This window comes from Leucopleurus acutus, assembly GCF_964270905.1.
Source record: "Leucopleurus acutus genome assembly, chromosome: 5".
Lineage (NCBI taxonomy): Eukaryota > Metazoa > Chordata > Mammalia > Artiodactyla > Delphinidae > Leucopleurus > Leucopleurus acutus.
The window spans coordinates 132,915,481-132,938,475 of NC_139147.1; positions in this window are offsets into that span (position 1 = coordinate 132,915,481).

Genomic DNA, 22,995 nt, shown 5'->3' on the forward strand with positions numbered 1-22,995 from the left:
AGAGACCTTCAAATGGCGGAGGAGTGAGACGTGGAGATCACCTTCCTCCTCACAAGTACATCAGAAATACATCTACATGTGGAACAGCTCCTGCAGAACACCTACTGAACGCTGGCAGAAGACCTCAGACTTTCCAAAGGCAAGAAACTCCCCCACGTAACTGGGTGGGGCAAAAGAAAAAAGAATAAACAAAGACAAAAGGATAGGGACAGGACCTACACCAGTGGGAGGGAGCTGTGAAGGAGGAAAGGTTTCCACACACTAGGAAGCCCCTTCACTGGCGGAGACGGAGTGGCGGAGGGGGAAGCTTCAGGGCCACGGAGGAGAGCACAGCAACAGGGGTGCGGAGGGCAAAGAGGAGAGGTTCCCGCAAAGAGGATCGGTGCCGACTGGCACTCACCAGCCCAAGAGGCTTGTGTGCTCACTCGCTGGGGGTGGGGGTGGGGGGCTAGGACCTGAGGCTCTGGCTTCGGAGGTCAGACCCCAGGGTGAGGACTGGTGTTGGCTGCATGAACACAGTCTGAAGGGGGCTAGTGCGTCACAGCTACCCCGGAGGGAGTCTGGGAAAAAGTGTGGAACTGCCTAACAGGCAACAGACCATTATTTCCATGTGTGCGAGGAGAGGGGATTCAGAGCACTGCCTAAATGAGCTCCAGAGATGGGAGCAAGCCACGGCTATCAGCGTGGACACCAGAGACGGGCATGAAACACTAGGGCTGCTGCTGCAGCCACCAAGAAGCCTGTGTGCAAGTACGGGTCACTATCCACACCTCCCCTCCCAGGAACCTGTGCAGCCCGCCAATGCCAGGGTCCAGTGATCCAGGGACTACTTCTCCAGGAGAACATATGGCACGCCTCAGGCTGGTGCAACATCACGCCGGCCTTTGCCGCCACAGGCTCGCCTCTCTCTCCCCGCAGGCTGAGTGAGCCAGAGCCCCCCAGTCAGCTGCTACTTTGACCCTGTCCTGTCTGGGTGGGGTACAGATACCCTCAGGGAACCTACACACAGAGGCGGGGCCAAATCCAAAGCTGAACCCCAGGAGCTGTGTGGACAAAGAAGGGAAAGGGGAATCTCTCCCAGCAGCCTCAGGAGCAGCAGATTAAATCTCCACAATCAACTTGACGTACCCTGCATCTGTGGAATACCTGAATAGACAACAAATCATCCCAAAAATGAGGTGGTAGACTTTGGGAGTAACTGTAGACTTGGGGTTTGCTTTCTGCATCTATTTTTGTGTGTGTGTATGTGTGTAGTACGTGGGCCTCTCACTGTTGTGGCCTCTCCTGTTGTGGAGCACAGGATCCGGATGCGCAGGGCCAGTGGCCATGGCTCATGGGCCCAGCCGCTCTGCGGCATGTGGGATCTTCACAGACTGGGGCACGAACCCGTGTACCCTGCAACAGCAGGCGGACTCTCAACCACTGCACCACCAGGGAAGCCCTAAGAGCTAATCTTTCAGCAGAAACTCTGCAAGCCAGAAGGGAGTGGCAGGACATATTTAAAGTGAAGAAAGGGAAAAACCTACAACTAAGATTACTCTACCCAGCAAGGATCTCATTCAGATTCGATGGAGAATTTAAAACCTTTACAGACAAGCAAAAGCTAAGAGAATTCAGCACCACCAAACCAGCTCTACAACAAATGCTAAAGGAACTTCTTTAGGCAGGAAACACAAGAGAAGGAAAAGACCTACAAAAACAAACCCAAAACAATTAATAAAATGGTAATAGGAACATACATAATGATAATTACCTTAAATATAAATGGATTAAATGCTCCAACAAAAAGACATAGACTGGCTGAATGAATACAAAAATAAAACCCATATATATGTTGTCTACAAGAGACCCACTTCAGACCTAGGGACCCATACAGACTGAAAGTGAGGGCATGGAAAAAGATATCCCATGCAAATGGAAATCAAAAGAAAGCTGGAGTAGCAACTCTAATATGAGACAAAATAGACTTTAAAATAAAGACTATTACAAGAGACAAAGAAGGACACTACATAATGATCAAGGGATCAATCCAAAAAGAAGATATAACAATTGTAAATATTTATGCACCCAACATAGGAGCACCTCAATACATAAGGCAAATGCTAACAGCTGTAAAAGGGGAAATCGACAGTAACACAATCAAAGTAGGGGACTTTAACGCCCTACTTTCACCAATGGACAGATCATCAAAAATGAAAATAAATAAGGAAACACAAGTTTTAAGTGATACATTAAACAAGACGGACTTAATTGATATTTATAGGACATTCCATCCAAAAACAAGAGAATACACTTTCTTCTCAAGTGCTCATGGAACATTCCCCAGGATAGATAATACCTTGGTCACTAATGAAGCCTTGGTAGATTTAAGAAAATTGAAATCATATCAAGTATCTTTTCCAACCACAACGCTATGAGACTACATATCAATTACAGGAAAAAATCTGTAAAAAATATAAACACATGGAGGCTAAGCAATACAATACTTAAAAACCAAGAGATCACTGAAGAAATCAAAAAATACCCAGAAACAAATGACAATAAAACATGACAACCCAAAACCTGTGGGATACAGCAAAAGAAGTTCTAAGAGGAAGTTTAGAGCAATACAATCCCACCTCAGGAAACAAGAAACATCTCAAATAAACAACCTAACCTTACACCTAAAGCAATTAGAGAAAGAAGAACCCCAAAACTGCAAAGTTAGCAGAAGGAAAGAAAACATAAAGAAGAGGTCACAAGTAAATGAAAAAGAAATGAAGGAAATGATCACAAAGATCAATAAAACCAAAAGCTGGCTTTTTGAGAAGATAAACAATATTGATAAAACATTAGCCACACTCATCAAGAAAAAAAGAGAAGACTCAAATCAAAAGAATTAGAAAAGAAAAAGGAGAAGTAAAGATTAACACTGCAAAAATACAAAGGATCATGAGAGATTACTACAAACAACTATATGCCAATAAAATGGACAACCTGGAAGAAATGGACAAATTCTTAGTAAAGCACAACCTTCCAAAACTGAGCCAGGAACAAACAGAAAATATAAACAGACCAGTCACAAGCACTGAAATTGAGACTGTGATTAAAAATCTTCCAACAAACAAAAGTCCAGGATCAGATGGCTTACAGGAGAATTCTATCAAACATTTAGAGAAGAGCTAACATCTATCCTTCTCAAACCTTTCCAAAATACAGCAGAGGGAGGAACACTCCCAAACTCATTCTACGAGACCACCATCACCCTGATACCAAAACCAGACAATATGTCACAAAGAAAAAAAACCAAAGGCCAATATCACTGATGAACGTAGATGCAAAATCCTCAACAAAATACTAGCAAACAGAATCCAACAGCACATTAAAAGGATCATACACCATGATCAAGTGGGCTTTATCCTGGGAAGGCAAGGATTCTTCAGTATATGCAAATCAATGAGTTACCACAGTAACAAATTGAAGGAGAAAAACCATATGATAATGTCAATAGATGCAGAAAAAGCTTTTGACAAAATTCAACACCGATTTATGAAAAAAACCCTGCAGAAAGTAGGCATAGAGGGAAATTACCTCAACATAATAAAGGCCATATATGACAAACCCATAGTCAACATTGTTCTCAATGGTCAAAAACTGAAACCATTTCCACTAAGATCAGGAACAAGACAAAGTTGTCCACTCTCACCATTATTATTCAACAAAGTTTTGGAAGTTTTAGCCACAGCAACCAGAGAAGAAAACGAAATAAAAGGAATACAAATCAGAAAAGAAGTAAAGCTGTCACTGTTTGCAGATGACATGATACTATAAATAGAGAATCCTAAAGATGCTACCAAAAAACTACTAGAGCTAATCAACGAATTTGGTAAAGTAGCAGGATACAGAATTAATGCACAGAAATTTCTTTCATTCCTATACATTAATGATGAAAAATCTGAAAGAGAAGTTAAAGAAACACTCCCGTTTACCATTGCAACAAAAAGAGTAAAATACCGAGGAATAAACCTACCTAAGGACACAAAAGACCTGTATGCAGAAAACTATAAGACACTGATGAAAGAAATTAAAGATGATACAAACAGATGGAGAGATATAACATCTTCTTGGATTGGGAAAATCAACATTGTGAGAATGACTGTCCTACCCAAAGCAATCTACAGATTCAATGCAATCCTTATCAAACTACCAATGGCAGTTTTCACAGAACTAGAACAAAACATTCCACAGTTTGTATGGAAACCCAAAAGACCCTGAATGGCCAAAGCAATCTTGAGAAAGAAAAACAGAGCTGGAGGAATCAGGTTCCTTGACTTCAGAGTATACTACAAAGCTACAGTAATCAAGACAGTGTGGGCCTTCCCTGGTGGCTCAGTGGTTGAGAGTCTGCCTGCCGATGCAGGCGACACGGGTTTGTGCCCTGGTCCGGGAAGATCCCACATGCCGCGGAGCGGCTGGGCCCGTGAGCCATGGCCACTGAGCCTGCGCATCTGGAGCCTGTGCTCCACAATGGGAGAGGCCACAACAGTGAGAGGCCCGCATACCGCAAAAAAAAAAAAAAAAAGACAGTATGGTACTGGCACAAAAACAGAAATATAGATCAATGGAACAGGATAGGAAGCCCAGAGATAAACCCATGCACATCTGATCACCTTATGTTTGATAAAGGAGGCAAGAGTATACAATGGAGAAAAGACAGGCTTTTCAGTAAGTGGTTCTTGGAAAACTGGACAGCTACATGTAAAAGAATGAAATTAGAACACTCTCTAACACCATACACAAAAATAAACTCAAAATGGATTAAAGACCTAAATGTAAGGCCAGACATTATAAAACTCTTAGAGGAAAACAGGCAGAACATGCTATGACAGAAATCACAGCAAGATCCTTTTTGTTCCATCTCCTAGAGAAATGGAAATAAAAGCAGAAATAAACAAATGGTACCTAATGAAACTTAAAAGCTTTTGCACAGCAAAGGAAACCATAAACAAGATGAAAAGACAACCCTTAGAGTGGGAGAAAATATTTGCAAATGAAGCAACTGACAAAAGATTAACCTCCAAAATGTACAAGCAGCTCATGCAACTCAATTTCAAAAAACAAACAACCCAATCCAAAAATGAGCAGAAGACCTAAATAGACATTTCTCCAAAGACGATATACAGATTGTCAACAAACACATGAAAGAATGCTCAACGTCACTTCTCATTAGATAAATGTAAATCAAAACTACAATGAGGTATCATCTCACACCAGTCAGAATGGTTATCACCAAAAAATCTGCAAACGATAAATGCTTGAGAGGGTGTGGAGAAACGGAACCCTATTGCACTGTTGGTGGAAATGTAAGTTGATACAGCCATTATGGAGAACAGTATGGAGGTCCCTTAAAAAACTAAAAATATAACTACCATACGACCCAGAAGTCCCACTACTGGGCATATACCCTTAGAAAACCATAATCCAAAGAGTCATGTACCACAGTGTTCATTGCAGCTCTATTTACAATAGCCAGGACATGGAAGCAACCTATGTGTCCATCAACAGATGAATGGATAAAGATGTGGCACATGTATACAATGGAATGTTACTCAACCATAAAAAGAAAGTGAGTTTTTTGTAGTGAGGTGGATAGACCTTGAGTCTGTCATATAGAGTGAAGTAAGTTAGAAAGAGAAAAGCAAATACTATATGCTATCACATATATATGGAATCTTAAAAATAAAAATAGCTATGAAGAACCTAGGGGCAGGACAGGAATAAATAAGCAGATGTAGAGAAAGGACTTGAGGACACAGGGAGGGGGAATGGTAAGCTGGGGCGAAGTGAGAAACTAGCACTGAATTATATATACTACCAAATGTAAAATAGATAGCTAGTGGGAAGCAGCCTCATAGCACAGGGAGATCAGCTCAGTGCTTTGTGACCACCTAGAGGGGTGGGATAGGAAGGGTGGGCGGGATTGCAAGAGGGAGGAGATATGGGGATATACCTGACTGTGTCAATATTCAAGGGCTTTTTGCCATCTTAACTTTCATCGTGTTAACCTATACAATGGAGGCCTTTACTTTCTTAGACTATTTTTGGAAGTAAACTTTCTGGATCTTGTTTATGTGGCATCCTTTGCACTCTTTTGTGGAGTTGCCTCTTACATCTTATTGGTTTGAGTCACTGTTATCTCATTAATGGACAGATAATGGATCCTTTAAATTGGAGAAACTTCTAAATTGGTACATTTTTAGAGAGCTCAGTATAAACAGCTGTTTTATTTGTACCTACCAAGAAATTATATATATATATATATATACATGATGGTGAACCTAAGAACGCCTATAGTCTAAAACAAGCAAACTATATTTAAAAGGCTGAAAGAAATACCTGAACAACAATTACTTTGGTCAACAGTTAGGCCAATTATTCAAGTTAAAAGATTGACAAAAGGATCTGAGTTCCTTGGCTCAACCCCTCACTAGGGACCCCAGAGCCTTTTATACAATATAGATTAAATGGTTGGGTGATAAAAAGTAAGGAAAGCTTCTAGAACTCCTTATAAGACCAAGACGTGTTGATTGGGTCTTAATGAAAACTAGAGTTAAAGGTATAAAAGTTGATAGAATTGAGATGAAAGTTTATAAAAATTGGTATATTTAAATGGGCTTTATATAAGAAGGTTACATCTCTTTTGCTTAGTTATATTGTGGGATAGACATGTTTTACTGGGGAATGCTTCACCTGCTTGGTGTTATAAGACAGGTCATATGAATCTGCCCCTCAGGAAATACTAACTAAACATGCTAAAGGAAGCCAGTAGGGTTACCTGAACCTGTACAATATACAGTAACACTGAGAGCTAATATTCAGAGGCTAATACAAATATTAATAGAGATTCTGCTCTGGGTCTAACCTGTGCACTCAGTTTGAGGGCCTTTGGTGAATGTCTCATACAAGGCTTTGAAGGCATGATAAATTAAACCCTAAAGTTCTAGAACATGGAACTCTTCATTTTCAGTTTAATTGGAAATATTCTCACCAATATAAAAAACAAATTAAAGAAAGTATAGTTGGGCAAATCAATCTTTTAATGTCATTTAGGCAGCAGACCAGTTCTTTGGGGAATTAAATGCAACTGTCTTTGTCTTGCAAATCTCAACAAATCAGAAATGTAAATACAGCCCATTGTAACTAAGTCAAAGCCTAACTGGCTTAATCAGGTAAAACCTGAAACCTAGAGGAAAAAAATAGGGAGGGGGAGAGCTTTTTAAAACTCAAACCCCTGAAAAGGCTCCCTCACCCACACTCTAATTCATAGTCTCCTTAAGGGTTTATCAAGGACAAATACAAATCTTAAAAGTCTTTTCCACAAATAGCAAAGCCTTAGTCATCTGAGAAAAACAATTTTAACTTACTCCAACTGTTTTTTATAAACTAGTAAGTTTATACTGTAATAACTGATTCATAACAAAGTTTTTAAAGTGAAGCTATGAAATCTCTAGTTTTGTCTGTTTGTATGTCTGTGTATACATTATACATATGAGATGTCTCTACCTCCAGCACATATTATCAAAATTAAATTTATAGAAGAGCTCTATTTAATTGATTTAAAAGTAAACACTTACAAAAGAAATATTTCTAAATATGAAAGAAACTGGCCAGAATGAATTTCAGGTTCACATGATCTAGGAAGTAGTCAACATTAAATTAATATCTGGTATTAAAGCTAGCTGGTTTTTTTGTGTTTTTTTGTTTTTTCTTGCGGTACGTGGGCCTCTCACTGTTGTTGCCTCTCCCGTTGCGCAGCAACAAGCTCCAGACGCGCAGGCCCAGCGGCCATGGCTTACGGGCCCAGCCGCCCCGCAGGATGTGGGATCTTCCTGGACCGGGGCACGAACCCGTGTCCCCTGCATCAACAGGCGGACTCCCAACCACTGCGTCACCAGGGAAGCCCAAGCTTCTTGGTTTGATCAATGCAGATATGTCTTACTTTCATTGTCCCTAAGTTTACTAAAAGTCAATAAGGACATGTTATTTCTGTTACAGAGTTTGTCAATAAGAAAAAAAATTTACTTGGTATGGTAATATTTTCCATAAGGTATAAAATAAAGGTAAATGAGATAAGAGATTTTAGGTGAATTCTTTAGGAATAATTATGTCTTGGGCACCTATCTAAAATAGTTTCTCCAGATTTTGGGTAACTTGAGTTTTGCTAAGTTAAGTTAAATGATGGGAATTCATTGACTATCCAGGTCATTTCAAATAAAAGAAAATACTGGAACATTAATTGCTAAACGGGTCTAAATTTCCCTAGTTTTGTCTCTTTACAAGAGGGAAACCAAAGATGTTCGGGTTTATTAGACACATGTCTTGTACCACATTAAGGAAAGAAATTATGGTATGAGAAGTTTTATGTTTCCAGAGGTTATGGGATAGTCAAATCAGGAAATGCTGATATGACAAACAGTTCACAATTACTTACTGCTTGTCAGTTTTCGCTAGAGATTAAGGTTTTTAAGGGTTAAAATTGTAATATATAATTAAAGCTACTAAAGTTAATAAGGTAAACATTTCAGTATGCAAGAAAAGTAGAATGTGTGTTTTCAGCAAAGGAAGGTATGAGGAATGGACATACATTTTGTTAAGGGGAAGGAATAATTTTGTCTTAGAGCTGATTGTTTCTGGATGGAAAAATAAGGACCAAACTAATATGAATACAGAAAGTCATGGAAGGTTTGTAAAAAGGGAGCACTTTAAAGGAGTTTTGTACCTGGTCAGGCTGGGATTAGATTTAATTAGGTAAATGGATTTTGTTATTAAAAGTAGGCTGGTGCAAGACTGGATTTGGTTCCTCTCTCTCTGAAGAGGATAAAGTTTTCTTGGAATACTGCTTTGGTAACAGATTGTGTGAGTTTCTTTGCCTTTAAGTAATCTGTATTTGTTTTTTGAACTGTTTTGTCACTTTGGTTAAGTGAATAATTATTGTTTCACAGTGACCTATGATTCTATTTGACCAAGTTTTTTGAACTTTTTTGACAGATTGACAAATTTCCGAAATATCAAATTCTAACTAAAGTTCTTTTGACCTCCAGCTAACTCTGGGATGCTTCAAAGGAACCCTGAGACATCTCAGAGAGGAACATTAAACTAATTAGGCTTATTTGGTATGTTATATTCCTTGAGGAGCATTGTCAAGTGATTGAAGATAAACCTTCTTAGGTTATGTTGTATCAGTAAATGTCACTAATATAGATATTCCAAAATTTATACAGAATTCCTAAAAATCTGATATGTCCTAGTATAATGTCATAATTCTAGTTATCATCTTAAAATGTTGTATGTCACAGAAATATGCAAGTTTCTTGTCAATTGTATTTTAATCAGATCTTTATGCCATTTTAAGTCTTTCATTTTTTATAGACAATCACTGTTTTACTCTGGTGCTTTTACAAAATGAATATCTTTAAGAAGATTCATAAAAAAGCTTTTTTTGACAAATATAAATTTCTGATAACTTTTAGATTACATCACTGAACTGGGTAAGAAATTACAAAACTCTAATGGAAAACCTGACAACTTCATCCAGATAAACAGGAATTAATTACATGGGACTGAATGAACTGATAAATATGATATATAATTGTTTGACTTTTTTTCTGAAATATACTGGCTTTTAAACTTTGTTTTCCAAAAAACCTTTCCTCTAACACTAACTATGACCTACAAGTTGATAAAGTATACCTTTGTAAACAAAGATGAAACATTTATCTTTTTCTCTCTACCTGATCCTTCCAGAATTTGGCTTCTCCAGCTGGCTCCACGTGCTCCCCTGTGGATGTGATGGTTTATTGCAACCAGATTACAACTAGTTATACTAATCATTGTTTTAATTTGTTCTCTTTGTTTTCAAATTGTTTATGCTTTGTGTCTCTCTCTGCTATACTATGACCTTATTAATGTTACTAGCTATATTACTTATCCTGTCTATTTTATAAGATTGTCTCTTGCATTACCCAATGGGGCCAGGTCTCCAACAAAATTAATGATGGCTAAAATTCTTGAGGCAGTTTATCATATATATAACTCTACATAGAATAATTTTAATAGGGCAACTCTGGATATGGGAAGAAGCAACAAGGGAAAACATTTCCTAGACCATAATAAAATAGTAAGACAGGACCTGATCCAAAAATTAGCACTTTGAGTGGCCTATTAACAGAATTTTCACCTGATCTAGGAATGAAACTTCCTAGCACAGTGAGACAAAATTGATCATAAAATGCTTCCCAAACATTGGTCAAATTTACAACCAAGAGGAGGAAATGTGGACTAAGAATGTCACCTGCCATATCAGTAAACAAAAGATGTTGTGGTCATCAAGCCATCAGCCACCATAACGGGCGCCTCGTGGTACACCCTGAGGAGATTCAGGATTTAGAAAAGCAGGATACTGGCCCTAGATAGTTAAGGTGCATATCAAAGGAATGATTTCATTGAGCCCAGACTCTTGCATCTTCCCATACATAGAAAAGTGCTAAATTCATTAATTTGAGATATCTGATTTTCTTTAATTAACAGTAATCTTTTGATGTTCCGATTACCTGTTTTTTGTTTGTTTGTTTTCTTTTGCAAAAACTCCTATATATCCTGGCTTCTCCCTTCCCTCTTCAGAACAGTCCCTGCAAGCTAGCTGAGGGGTTGTTTCCTGGGCTTAAATCCTCAGTGTCTGCCAAATAAAACATAATTCTCAGCTTTTAGGTTGTGCACTTTTTTCAGTTGACACATACCATAAAATTTACCTGTTTTAAATACACACTTCAGTGGTTTATAGTATTTTTGTGTGTGTGTGTGTGTGGTACACGGGCCTCTCACTGTTGTGGCCTCTCCCGTTGCAGAGCACAGGCTCCGGACGCACAGGCTCAGCCGTGGCTCACGGGCCCAGCCGTTCCGCGGCATGTGGGATCTTCACAGACCGGGACACGAACCCGTGTCCCCTGCATCGGCAGACGGACTCTCAACCACTGCGCCACAAGGGAAGCCCGGTTTATAGTATATTTACAGAGTTGTGCAACCATCACCCTGTTGGCGCCCTGGGTCAGCTGCCCCAAAATGTGTCTCAATGGTACATGGATTATTTTAAATAAAGTACTTAAGAAATGGCCAATGCAGGAGGGACACTCTGACCCTTCTTTCTGTCTTCCTGAAAGCGGAAATATATCTCTCATGTGAAAAGTGCCCTCCTGTTACTGAACCAGGTCTGTTTGCCTGACGCACAACAAACCAAACACTGAGACACCGAGGTGCAGCTGAGAAAGGGTTTGTTCTCGAGGCAGCCAAGGGAGGAGATGGGAGAACAAGTCTCAGGTCTGCCTCCCTGAGGGCAAGGGCACTGGGATAGTTATAGGATGAGCACGGGGAAAGGTGATTGGAGATAGGGAAAAAGGTGAGGTAACCAGTGTTCTGTGCCGGTATGTCTGGTTTACATGCTTCTGCGTATTCAATAATGGAGGCCCTTAGTATGATCTGAGGGTGGAGTTCAAAAGGCCATTGTTCAGACACCTGTGCAGGCCCAGTTTTTGGGTCGCTGGTCCCAACCAGCCTTACCTGGCTTGCACTGGACAAGAGCTGAATCCAAGTTCCTATAAAACAGCTGGGCTAGGTGAAGCTGGGAAGGTGTCCAATTAAAGAGAAGAAAAAAAGGAAAAAAGAAAAAAATAACTACAGCAAGCTTAATCAGTAAGGCAGTTTACAAGTAGAGGGGTTTTAACAACTGGTTCCCCTCTCTGTTGCTCTGAAAGACAAGCTAAAGAATTCCCGTTAGGGCTTCCCTGGTGGCGCAGTGGTTGAGAGTCCGCCTGCTGATGCAGGGGACGTGGGTTCGTGCCTCGGTCCGGGAGGATCCCACATGCTGCGGAGCGGCTGGGCCCGTGAGCCATGGCCGCTGAGCCTGCACGTCCGGAGCCTGTGCTCCGCAACTGGAGAGGCTACAATAGTGAGAGGCCCGCGTACTGCAAAAAAAAAAAAAAAAAAAAAAAAAAAGAATTCCCGTTAGTCATCAGCTTCTGTTCACTCTATGGGGCATGGTTTCACTCCTTACATCTGGAGGTAGAAGGACATATTTATCACCAGAGGTAGGGAATGCAGCTGGAGAGGCCTGTATAAACAAACCTTATGACTTCTTTAATTTACTACCCTAAGCCCAAACTATGTTTAGATTCTTCACTGGATGGATACCCAAAACTGAAGTTTCATTGTCCTGTCAATTCCTTACAAATGTATTGTTTCTTTGTCTAAAAAGTATAAAGGTTGCCTGCTTTGGCCACTTCTCAGGTCCCTTTTCTATGAGACCTCCATGCATGGGATTAAAATTTGTTTCTTTTTCTCCTGTTAGTCTGTCTTGTATAAATTTTATTATTAGGCCAGCCACAAGAACTCAGAGGGGTAGAAGGGGGAAATTTCCCCTCCCTAACAACTTTGATCCATTTAAAAATATTTTCATCATCTCAAAAGGCACGCTGTACACTTTAGCTATCATTCTTCTATTACCCCATCTGTCCCAGCCCCATACAATGTTTAATCTACTTTCTGCATATATGTGTGTGTATATATATATATATATATATATTTGCCTATTCTGGACATATCATTTAAATAGAATCATACAAAAATGTGGCTTTTGTGATTGGTTTCTTTCACTTAGCATGTTTTCAAGGTTCATTTATGTTGTAGTGTGTATCAGTACTTCATTCTTTTTCATTGCTGAATAATATTTCATTGTATGGATATACCACATTTTATTTATTCATTAATCGGTTCATCGATATTTGACTGTTATGGCTAATGCTGTTATGAACTTTGTGCATAGGTTTATGTGTGCACATACATTTTCAATTGTCTAGGGTATATAACCAGGAAAGGAATTGTTGGGTCATATGATAGTTCTGTATTTAACCTTTTGACGAACTGCCCAGTAATTACCCAGAATGGATGCACCATTTTACATTCCCAGCAGCAAAGTATGAAGGTTCCAATTTCTCTACATTGTTTTCCACGCTTATTATTGTCTGACTTTTTGATTCTAGTCATACCAGTGGGTGTGAAGTAGTATCTCATTGTGGTTTTGAATTGCATTTCCCTAATAACCCATGATGTTAGGCATCTTTTCATGTGCTTGTTAGTCATTTGTGTTCCTTCTTGGGAGGAATGTCTATTCAAATTGTTCACCCATTCTTAATTTTGTGATTTATCTTCTTGTTATTGAATTGTAAGAGTTCTTTACATATCCTGGATACAAGTCTCTTATCAGATATATGGTTATCAGATACATATGATTTGCAAATATTTTCTTCTAATCCATGCATTGTATTTATTGTTTACTGTGTCCCTTTGCTAAAACATAAGCTCTACAAGACCAGACATCTTTTCCTGTCTTGTCCAATGATGTATCCCAAGTGCCTAGATACACGTAGCCGTTGTTTAATAAATATTTGTTGATGAATATATTAATCTATTCTTCAAATAGTAACTGCTATATAAGTTGTTGTTGTTTTTCCTGCATGGAGAATGCAATTCAAAACATGGTGCTAAAATCATCCTATGAGTCAGATCCATAGACCCTTGCTAAACAGGCTCCTAAGCTCCTTAAGTGTTTTTTCCTTCACCTTTAGGAGCTTTTGTTTCATCATTTATAAAGTAAGGAAAATAATATCTCAGTATTTACTCCACAGGTGATATGATCGTGCAGTGAAATAATATATGTAATGTGTGATTCAAACTAGATAGAAGTTTATTTCTTACATAATAGTCTGAACGATCAGGTCTTTCTGCTCCATGAGGAGACCCAGGCATCACATTCCTTCCATCGTTCTTCTTCCACCTCCTAGAGTATTGTTCCTTATATCAGTTTGCTATTGATGCATAAAAAGCTACCCCAAACTTTATGGCTTAAAACAGTAATTTTTTTTGCTCATGGTTCTTAGGATTGGGAATTTGGTTTGTGCTCAGGTGGGTGGTTCTTCTACTGGTCTCACCGGGGATCACTCATGCAGATATAGTCATCTGGTGGTCTGATTGTGGCTGGATACTCTAAAATTGCCTACTCCCTTGTCAACTGTGGTCTCTCATTGCCAAGGAGGTTAACCCAGGCATCTGTACATGGTAGTCACAGGGTTCCAAGAAAAAAAAAAACAACTAGAAGTTGAATAGCACCTTAAGACCTAGGCTCAGAACACTGTTATTGTCACTTGCAGCTCACTGTATTTGCCAAAGAAGATTAAAGGGGTGGAGAAAGAGACTTCTCTTTTGACAGGAGCAGCAGCAAAGTCACATTGCAAAGGGGCATCCATATACAGATGGGATAAATTTGTAGCTACTGCAATCTATCACACTCCCTCCTCTGTACAATTGGAGTTACCTCTTGAGTGTCACATTTTCATTTCAATTCACCCTAGATCGAATGAATCAGGAGCCCTGGAGTGGGGCCCTGCAATATGCATTTTAACAAGCTGCACAGGTGATTCTGATGCACCCCAAAGTTTGAGAAGCATGCTCTGTTAAATATGGCAGTGCTGGGCCCAAATAACTCCTTGAGGGCCAAGGTACCCATCCTCAACCTGCAGGGAATCTTGGCTGCTGACATAGTTGTGTTCATCACTGGGAATTGCCCTCAATTTCAGGGACATGCCTTGCTCAAAGTTACAGTCCCTACCAGCACGTGGTCCATGGCCAATAACTGGCTGAAGCAGGGATGCAAAAGTCCAACCTCTCGTCTCAAATTGGGACAACTCTAAAGAGCTTTCTCAACTCCAGAGCTCTCCATGGATCAGCTAAAACCTCAGTGGTGACCACATTGCAAGTCAGCTTCTTTGCCCAATTTTACAGGCATGCCTCGGAGATATTGTGGGTTTGGTTCCAAACCACTGCAATAAAGCATATATTGCAGTAAAGCAGTCACATGAATTTTTTGGTTTCCCAGTGCATACAAAAGTTATGCTTGAGGTGGGATAGGGAGGGTGGGAAGGAGACGCAAGAGGGAGGAGATATGGGGATATATGTATATGCATAGCTTTACACTTTGTTGTAAAGCAGAAACTAACACAACACTGTAAAGCAATTATACTCCAATAAAGATGTTACCATAGTCTATTAAGTGTGAAATAGCATTATGTCTTAAAAAATTACATACCTTAATTAAAAATACTTTATTACTAAAAGGTGCCAACCATTTTCTGAGCCTTCAGCTACTCATAGTAACATCAAAGATCACAGATCACCATAACAACTATAATAATAATGAAAAAGTTTGAAATATTGTGAGAATTACCAAAACGTAACACAGAGACTTGAAGTGAGTAAATGCTGTTGGAAAATGGCACCGATAGACTTGCTCGATGCAAGGTTGCCATAGACCTTCAATTTGTGGAAAGCATAATATCTGCAAAATGCAATAAAATGAGGTCTGCCTGTACTTTCCTTACTCCCTTACAAGTGTAGCTCTTGAGAACACCTCTATTATGTCTTTTACACACAACTCCCATCTCACAACCTATTTCCTGGGAATGAATACAAGACATGTTTGAAATAACATATGCACAAAGATTTATAATAGCAGAAGTTCAGAAACAACTCAAATGTGAACAGTAGAGGACTGGTGAAATAAACCATGCAGCCTCTGAAGAGAATTACAGCTGACATGGAAAGAGCGCTGAAACTAATAATAATAGTGATAAAAGGTAATAAGTATATAGCACTTACTATGTACCAGGCACTGTTCTAAGGTCTTTATGTGTAGGTGCTCTTCCTGTACCCAGGTGAAGAGTAAAGAATAGATCAAGGAAGAATCTTCCAGGTAAAGGAGATTGCATATTTGAAGGTCCAGGGGCAAGACAGGACTTGGAATATTTTTTAAATTCATATTATGCACACACACACACACACATACACAATATACAGTAAACTAGCAGTATATAATGTAAGTGGAAGAAAGATCAGAGATGAGGCTAGAGACTTAAGATGGAACCGGTAGGAGGATGTAACGTGATTGGGGCCCTGGGACCAGTTAGGAGGTTGTTATTCTGGTCCCAGCAAGAGTGCCTTGGGTAGGATAGTGTTAATAGACTTAGGGAACAGATTCATGAGATCAAGTTAACCCAATCTGGTAACTTGAACCGGATGTGGGAGGAGAGGCAGATTCGGGTTTGTGTATGTAAGTAGTGAGCGTGCTTTCAGGAATTGGGTTTGAATATATTAAGTTAGGGAAATCCCTAGTAGACATCCAAGTGAAGCTGTCAAGTAAGCAGTTGGATATGTAAATTTTGGATTCAATCTGAACTAGGGATTGAGTTGGCATTGTGTCCGTGTTATTTACAGGCAGAGATTAGATGAGTTTAGGAAATTAGTGTTGATGGAGAAGGCTTCCCTTCTGATTACCCTGAGGACTGACAGACCAGTCATTTTATATATATGTATATGTGTGTATATATAGATATAGATATAAATCTATATCTATCTATCTATATATATAAATCAATATCTATGAATAAGTGAAACTCTGTGAAACACTTATCTTTAAGGGGGAGATGGAAGGGAAGGAGCATAACAAAGGTGATTGTATAGCAATGTGGAGATAACGAGAAAAGAGTGCTTTAGAAATTCAGACCAATTCAGAGAATCGGAAGCTGGGCCCTGGGGCTTGGCACTTGAGGTTATTAGTGATCTCAACAAGAGCAATGCAGGGTAGTAGAGACCAGACTGTGATGGACTGAAAAATGAAGGTGGAGAGCAAAGGAAACAAGGGAGGAAGGGAAGGAGAGAGGAAAGGAGGGAGGAAGGAAGAAGGAAGAAGGAAGGGAAGGAGAGAGGAAAGGAGGGAGGAAGGAAGAAAGAAGAAGGAAGGGAAGGAGGAAGGAGGAAGGGAGGGAGGGAGGGAGGGAGGATGGAAGGGAGGGAGGGAAGGAGGGAAGATGAGTATGGTGTGTTTGGAAAGAGGTCATTTAGAAAGAAATATATAATATTGAATGACAAATTTCCCATCTAAAATGTCTATTAAGAACATAGCTGTATGACTTTAAACAAGACACTTAACCTCTACTTCATCTAGTAGTTGAGTATTAAATACTTTAATACACTATTAAATGCTTATAATAGTATCTAGTGCATACTAAGCATTTGAAAATGAAAATTCTTGAAATAAAATAGAAGCTATCATTATTATTCTTAGCATTATGTAACTATCACAAATGTCCCACTCTCGTAAGACAGGAAGTGAGGCTATACTCGAAATAGATTTAAAAAAAAATCTCATTAGTACCAAAAAAAACATAGACAAATAATGATTAGAGAAGAGCCACAGGGGTGAGAATTTATGTCCTTATTACTTGTTATTTGTCATCCTAATTACCATCAATATTGTCTAACAGGTAGCCTGATCTCTTAGGGAATTGGGGTGACTGAGTTTCTGACTGGAAGTGAAATAAATGTTCACTCCTGAGAGGTGTTATTTCTTTCCACTCCAAAGAACCAGCTGGTGCTATGAAAACAGTTAATTGGATTTAAGCTTCTAAAAGAGCTCATTTTCTTTTCATATGGGAACATTTTATTCACAAAAATCTTATTTTAGCGACTATTCATCTAGTCAATTCTTTAAGAAGAGTTTGGCACTCCAATTATTGTAGCCATTTTCTCCAGAATGAATGCAAATGATTGAATGATTTTCCTTGTTGGGAGAGAGGGGAAATGCTTTCAAGAAAGTGAATACAGATTTTTTTTTTTTCTGAGCAGAAATAAATGTTACTGGCTCTGTGTACTGTAGACCTTACACAGAAAAACCATACTTATAAGACCTCTATCTATATTGTGCTGTCCAGTACAATAGTCACAGTAGAATATGGCTAGTGCAACAAAGGAACTGAATTTTTAATTTTATTTAATATTTATTAATTTAAATTTAAACATGAATACTCAATTATGCTATTGGAAAACTCTTAAGTAAATTTTGAACAACTGGAGTATCTAAATTTACTTTTTTTAACTGTAAATTTTATGTAATATAAATACAGATCAAGAATTTTTTATGGAGGCTTCCCTGGTAGTGCAGTGGTTAAGAATCCGTCTGCCAATGCAGGGGACACAGGTTCGAGCCCTGGTCCGGGAAGATCCCACATGCCGCGGAGCAACTAGGCCCGTGTGCCATAACTACTGAGCCTGTGTGTCTGGAGCCTGTGCTCCGCAACAAGAGAGGCTGCGACAGTGAGAGGCCCACGCACCGCAATGAAGAGTGGCCCCTGCTCGCTGCAACTAGAGAAAGCCCTCGCACAGAAACAAAGACCCAACACAGCCAAAACTAAATAAATTAAAATAAATAAATTTTTTTTAAAAAAGAATTTTTTATGAAATTAGCATCTGAATTAAGATGTACTGTAAGTGTAAGATACACAATGGATTTTGAAGACTTGTTATGAAGAAAAGAATGTATGATACCTTATTAATAATATTTCATATTCATTACATGTTGAAATGATAATCGTTTGAATATATGGGGTTAAATAAAATATATTATTAAAATTAATTTCACCTAATTAATTATTTGGCTTTTTAAAGATGGCTATTGGAAATATTTTAATTATACTTGTGGCTTACATTATGTTTTTATATATACATTCCAAGCTTCATTGAAATCTATCAAAACTACTAGGTAAAAAGATAAAAAAACAGGATGACTATCATTTTATTTCAAGATAGTGAACTTTAAATTAAAGCTATTGTGCTAATTTTGAAGACATTTTTGGTAGTGACTACCTGAATCAGGCACATTTGAAATAAATTATAGTGGAATATTTGGGAATTAGTCCTAAGAAAATATCAAAATACAGAGAAAGTTTTATGTTAGCTGAAATTCATGGACCAGAAAAATATGTTAGAGTGAGTGGAAAACTTTAAAAATTTCTTTTAGTGAATGAAAATGTTCCCAGTAAATCACAATATTTGAATTGAATTAGTTGGGTATCTCCATGTAATATAGGGTAAAGCTTCTTTTTCTTCTAAAACTGTACCATGGCCAAATGTTTTTCTCAGGGTTTCTCAGGTCTCAGGGTCTTACTGACTCTATATTCTGCTGGTGGTTTTAGAAAAAAAGAGATCAGAAAGGCTTTGGAAATGTAATGAGAGCTTTGATTGTTAGAAGAAAGACCAGGTTAAGACTGTCAGAAACATTTGCAAATGTGTGAATGCATTCCACCCAAAGAGAGAAGAAAAAAAGTGTCACCAAGAGGATAATTTTGTGCTAATGTCAGGTGACAGCACCTTGGGGTTTCCCTCTCTTTTCGAGACCAGATTTTTCATTTTTCTTGTTCCAGTTCATTCTGACAATGGTGTGCAGCCTAATTACTTTTTTGGGCATGGCTTTAATTGAGGCCCTTTGTCTCTTAAACTCAACCTTACATAATTGTTTGCACTTTTTTTTCCTTTTAACCCCTTCCAATACTGCTTTATTTAGTGAATCTCTATTGACTTTGAAAGCAAAAGGTATTCATTTTCCTGTATTTTGAAATCTACGTAACCTTGTCTAAAATCAGTTAATCAGCAAGACTTGAGGTGGTGTTATAAAAATTTTATTAACATATGCAAATCATTTCTATATTGTAATGCATTTGACCCATATCACTTCATAAACTTAGCTATAGAGCAGAATTAAGTGATCTGAGGGTCACAGTCTGAATACTGAAGAAGGATAGTTTGTCTTAATATGTTAACCTTGGAATAATTTTCAAGTGACAGGCTTACAAGTGCTGGTGCTGACATTTATACTTACTTTATATTTAAATAATGTGCAGAATAATTTTTATTCACCAATTATACTCAGCATTGCTCAAGCTTAGACCATCAGTGTTTTAGAGGCTGTTTGGCTTAATGGAAGGAAAGTAGGCCTTGGAATCACAGAATACTGGGTTCTAATTCAGTCCCTGCTATGCCATGCTTTAGGGCAAGTAACTTAACCTCTTTGAACTTCAGTTTCCTAAACTTTAAAATATAAGTAATATCACATATCTCATTGCGTTGCTGTGAGTATTAAATTAGCTAAAGAATGAAAACTACATATACCTTACTGGCACATAATAGGTTCTCAATTAATGGTAGCGATAGCAAGCATTGGGTTACCCAATGAGCTTGTTCCTCTACTTTAACAAGACATTCTGAAACACTTAAGAACATCCAGAGAAGAGAAATAAAAGTCCTGAAGTAGATAAATAGGTAATTCTCAAGCAGGTTTAAGAAATGAGAGGAACTCAAATTTTTTGAAATGAATGTGTGACAACTGCTTGCGTTATCTCATAGCCCTCTTCAGATACATGAGCGGTGTTAGGAGGGGAAAAAAGGAGTTCACGTCTTTCCAGATACATTTTCCAGAAAAATAAATTAGCTTAAATAGCAACAAGTGATTTAGGGTCAACAAAATGACTACCATTTTAACTGTGAAATGTTAGAACCAATTCTTTTTTTTTTTTCTTTTTAATTGAAGTATAGTTGATTTACAACATTGTGTTAGTTTCAGGTGTACAGCAAAGTGATTCAGTTTTATATATATATATATATATATATATAAAATATATATGTTATTTTTCAGATTCTTTTCCATTATAGTTTATCACAACATATTGAATATAGTTCCCTGTGCTATATAGTAGATCCTTGTTGTGTTAGAACCAATTCTAAGAGAGATTTCAGAATTTCCTGGGTGGATATGAGCAGTTGCCTACACAATGTCCATTTCCCTTCCCCCCTTCTTAGCAGTGTCCAGATTCTCTTTTGCTTATCTAACCCTCATTCATGCAGCCTGAAAATTTTGGGGAGGGAAGCTCCCTCTTTCCTTAGTTCTAGGAGTGGATTTGCAATTGCCTTATGATAATGAACATATCCATCACCCAGGCAGTCCTGGGAGTTAACATGTCTAATCAGAGTGAAGTTTAGGACTCTTGCTTGAATTGCTGGGAAATAACCTCTTTCTTCAAGAATGGTCATTGTATACACTACAATATATAAAATATATATAATATATTTTAAATATATATGTGTGTGTATATATATATATATATTATATATATATATATAAAACTGAACCACTGTACTGTACATCTGAAACTAACACGACATGGTAAATCAACTATACTTCAATTAAAAACATTGTTTTTTGGGCTTCCCTGGTGGCGCAGTGGTTCAGAGTCCGCCTGCCGATGCAGGGGACGCGGGTTCGTGCCCCGGTAGGGGGAGATCCCACGTGCCGCGTGAGCGGCTGGGCCCGTGGGCCATGGCCGCTGGGCCTGCGCGTCCGGAGCGTGTGCTCCGCAGCGGGAGAGGCCACAGCAGTGAGAGGCCCGCGCACCGCAAACATTCTTTTTTTAAAAAGTTCATTGTGACGTTCATATGGGAAGCCTGGAACTGTGGCAACTATCTCAGTATTATGAGAGAAGCCAGCCTAAGAGACGAAGAGTGGAGAGAGGCCAGAAGAAATTAGGACCCTGATGACATTGCAGCACTGACCAGTCAAACCAACAGTAGCCCCCCGACCTTTGGACTTTGCAGGTAAACAAGCCCAAATACCCTCTATTGTTCAAGTGGTCTTCTCTTACTGCAACAAGATGTCCTAAAAGTTACATGGTGGCCATCCATTCTGAAGGTTTATCTCATTTTCAAGTGTTTTTCTTCACCTCCAAATGGGCTATAAGTAGCCTCAGGAGCAGCAGTTGTGAGTTATTTTGGATTTCCTATCACATCTAATATCCTGCCCTTTGTGCAGTAGATCCTCTGGAAATGTTTACTGAGGATTGCAGCTGACTGGCTTATCTTCAAATCATATTGTATCCTACAAATCTCAGCAGGAGCACAGATTGGTTTTTAGCTTATCTTCAAACCCCCTTCCCACGTTGGGCTCTCATGTCATTATCTTTCAGATGGAAAACGTTTCAGCAAATGAGTTTGCTACCTCTCATTTAGCTCTCTGCCCTTCCAGTGTTAGCCAGAACCTGGACTGGAAAAAAAATAAAAGGTTTTAGGGGAATTCTACTAAGACCATCACCGCAGTCACAGCTCATTTTAAGAATGTGCTAAATATCTATAGAAATAAAACTTGCAACTCCCAGAACTCTTAGAAAATTTATATTTGAATTCAACTTTATGCATGGCTGGCTATTGACATATTATGTCAGTAATAGAAAAACTGAACCATTAACTAATTCTCCTTCAAATAGCTTGTGATGTGAGCATTTGAAATATGTCTATGGTAGGAAAAATTATGTGTGGCGTATATGTGATTAGCATAGTTTATCACATGCCATGGGCTTCAAAAATCAGTGCTGGGTGAATGTAAGATCCTAATCCTGTGTGGTTCCTAATGTCCTGCTATTGCTGGATGTTTCAGTGTCCCTGTCACTACTGTGCTTCTTACCAGTCTTCTCTTAAAGCTAAAGCATGGGAAGGCTTTCTTTTTCTCCTTCCATGAAAGCTCATGACCAAAAGCTTTTGTAATTAATTTATGCACATATGTAATGATAATTTAGCTCACTCTTTTCATTTCTTTGAAGCTACTTTGACATAACAAAAGCTGTCTCCATTGTTTCCCAGTGAAAACAACAAACACCACTGAAATCACATTTCCATCCTTTCCCAAATGGGAGGCTTTTCTATTTCCAGGTGGGAGCTTGTAGGACTCGGGACAGGTTACAGAAAATGTCCTGGTTTGTGAGACTCATGGTATTAACAGAATTGAAGTTCTTTGTGTTTGCATAGAATAAATAAAGAGCCAGGGCTGACAAAATGCAGGCTCATGGCCGAGTTTCTGACCTTTTTAAGACTTGAAAGATGAGAATGTTTTCTCAAATAGTGAGGATTCAAGGCCACAAAGAAAAATGAAACTATCAAATCTGACTGATTTTTTATCACAATGTCCACAGTCCTTTTCTGAAGACACCCAACAGCCTTTGGTAAGATACTATATTAGTTCTGCTCTTAAGCGTT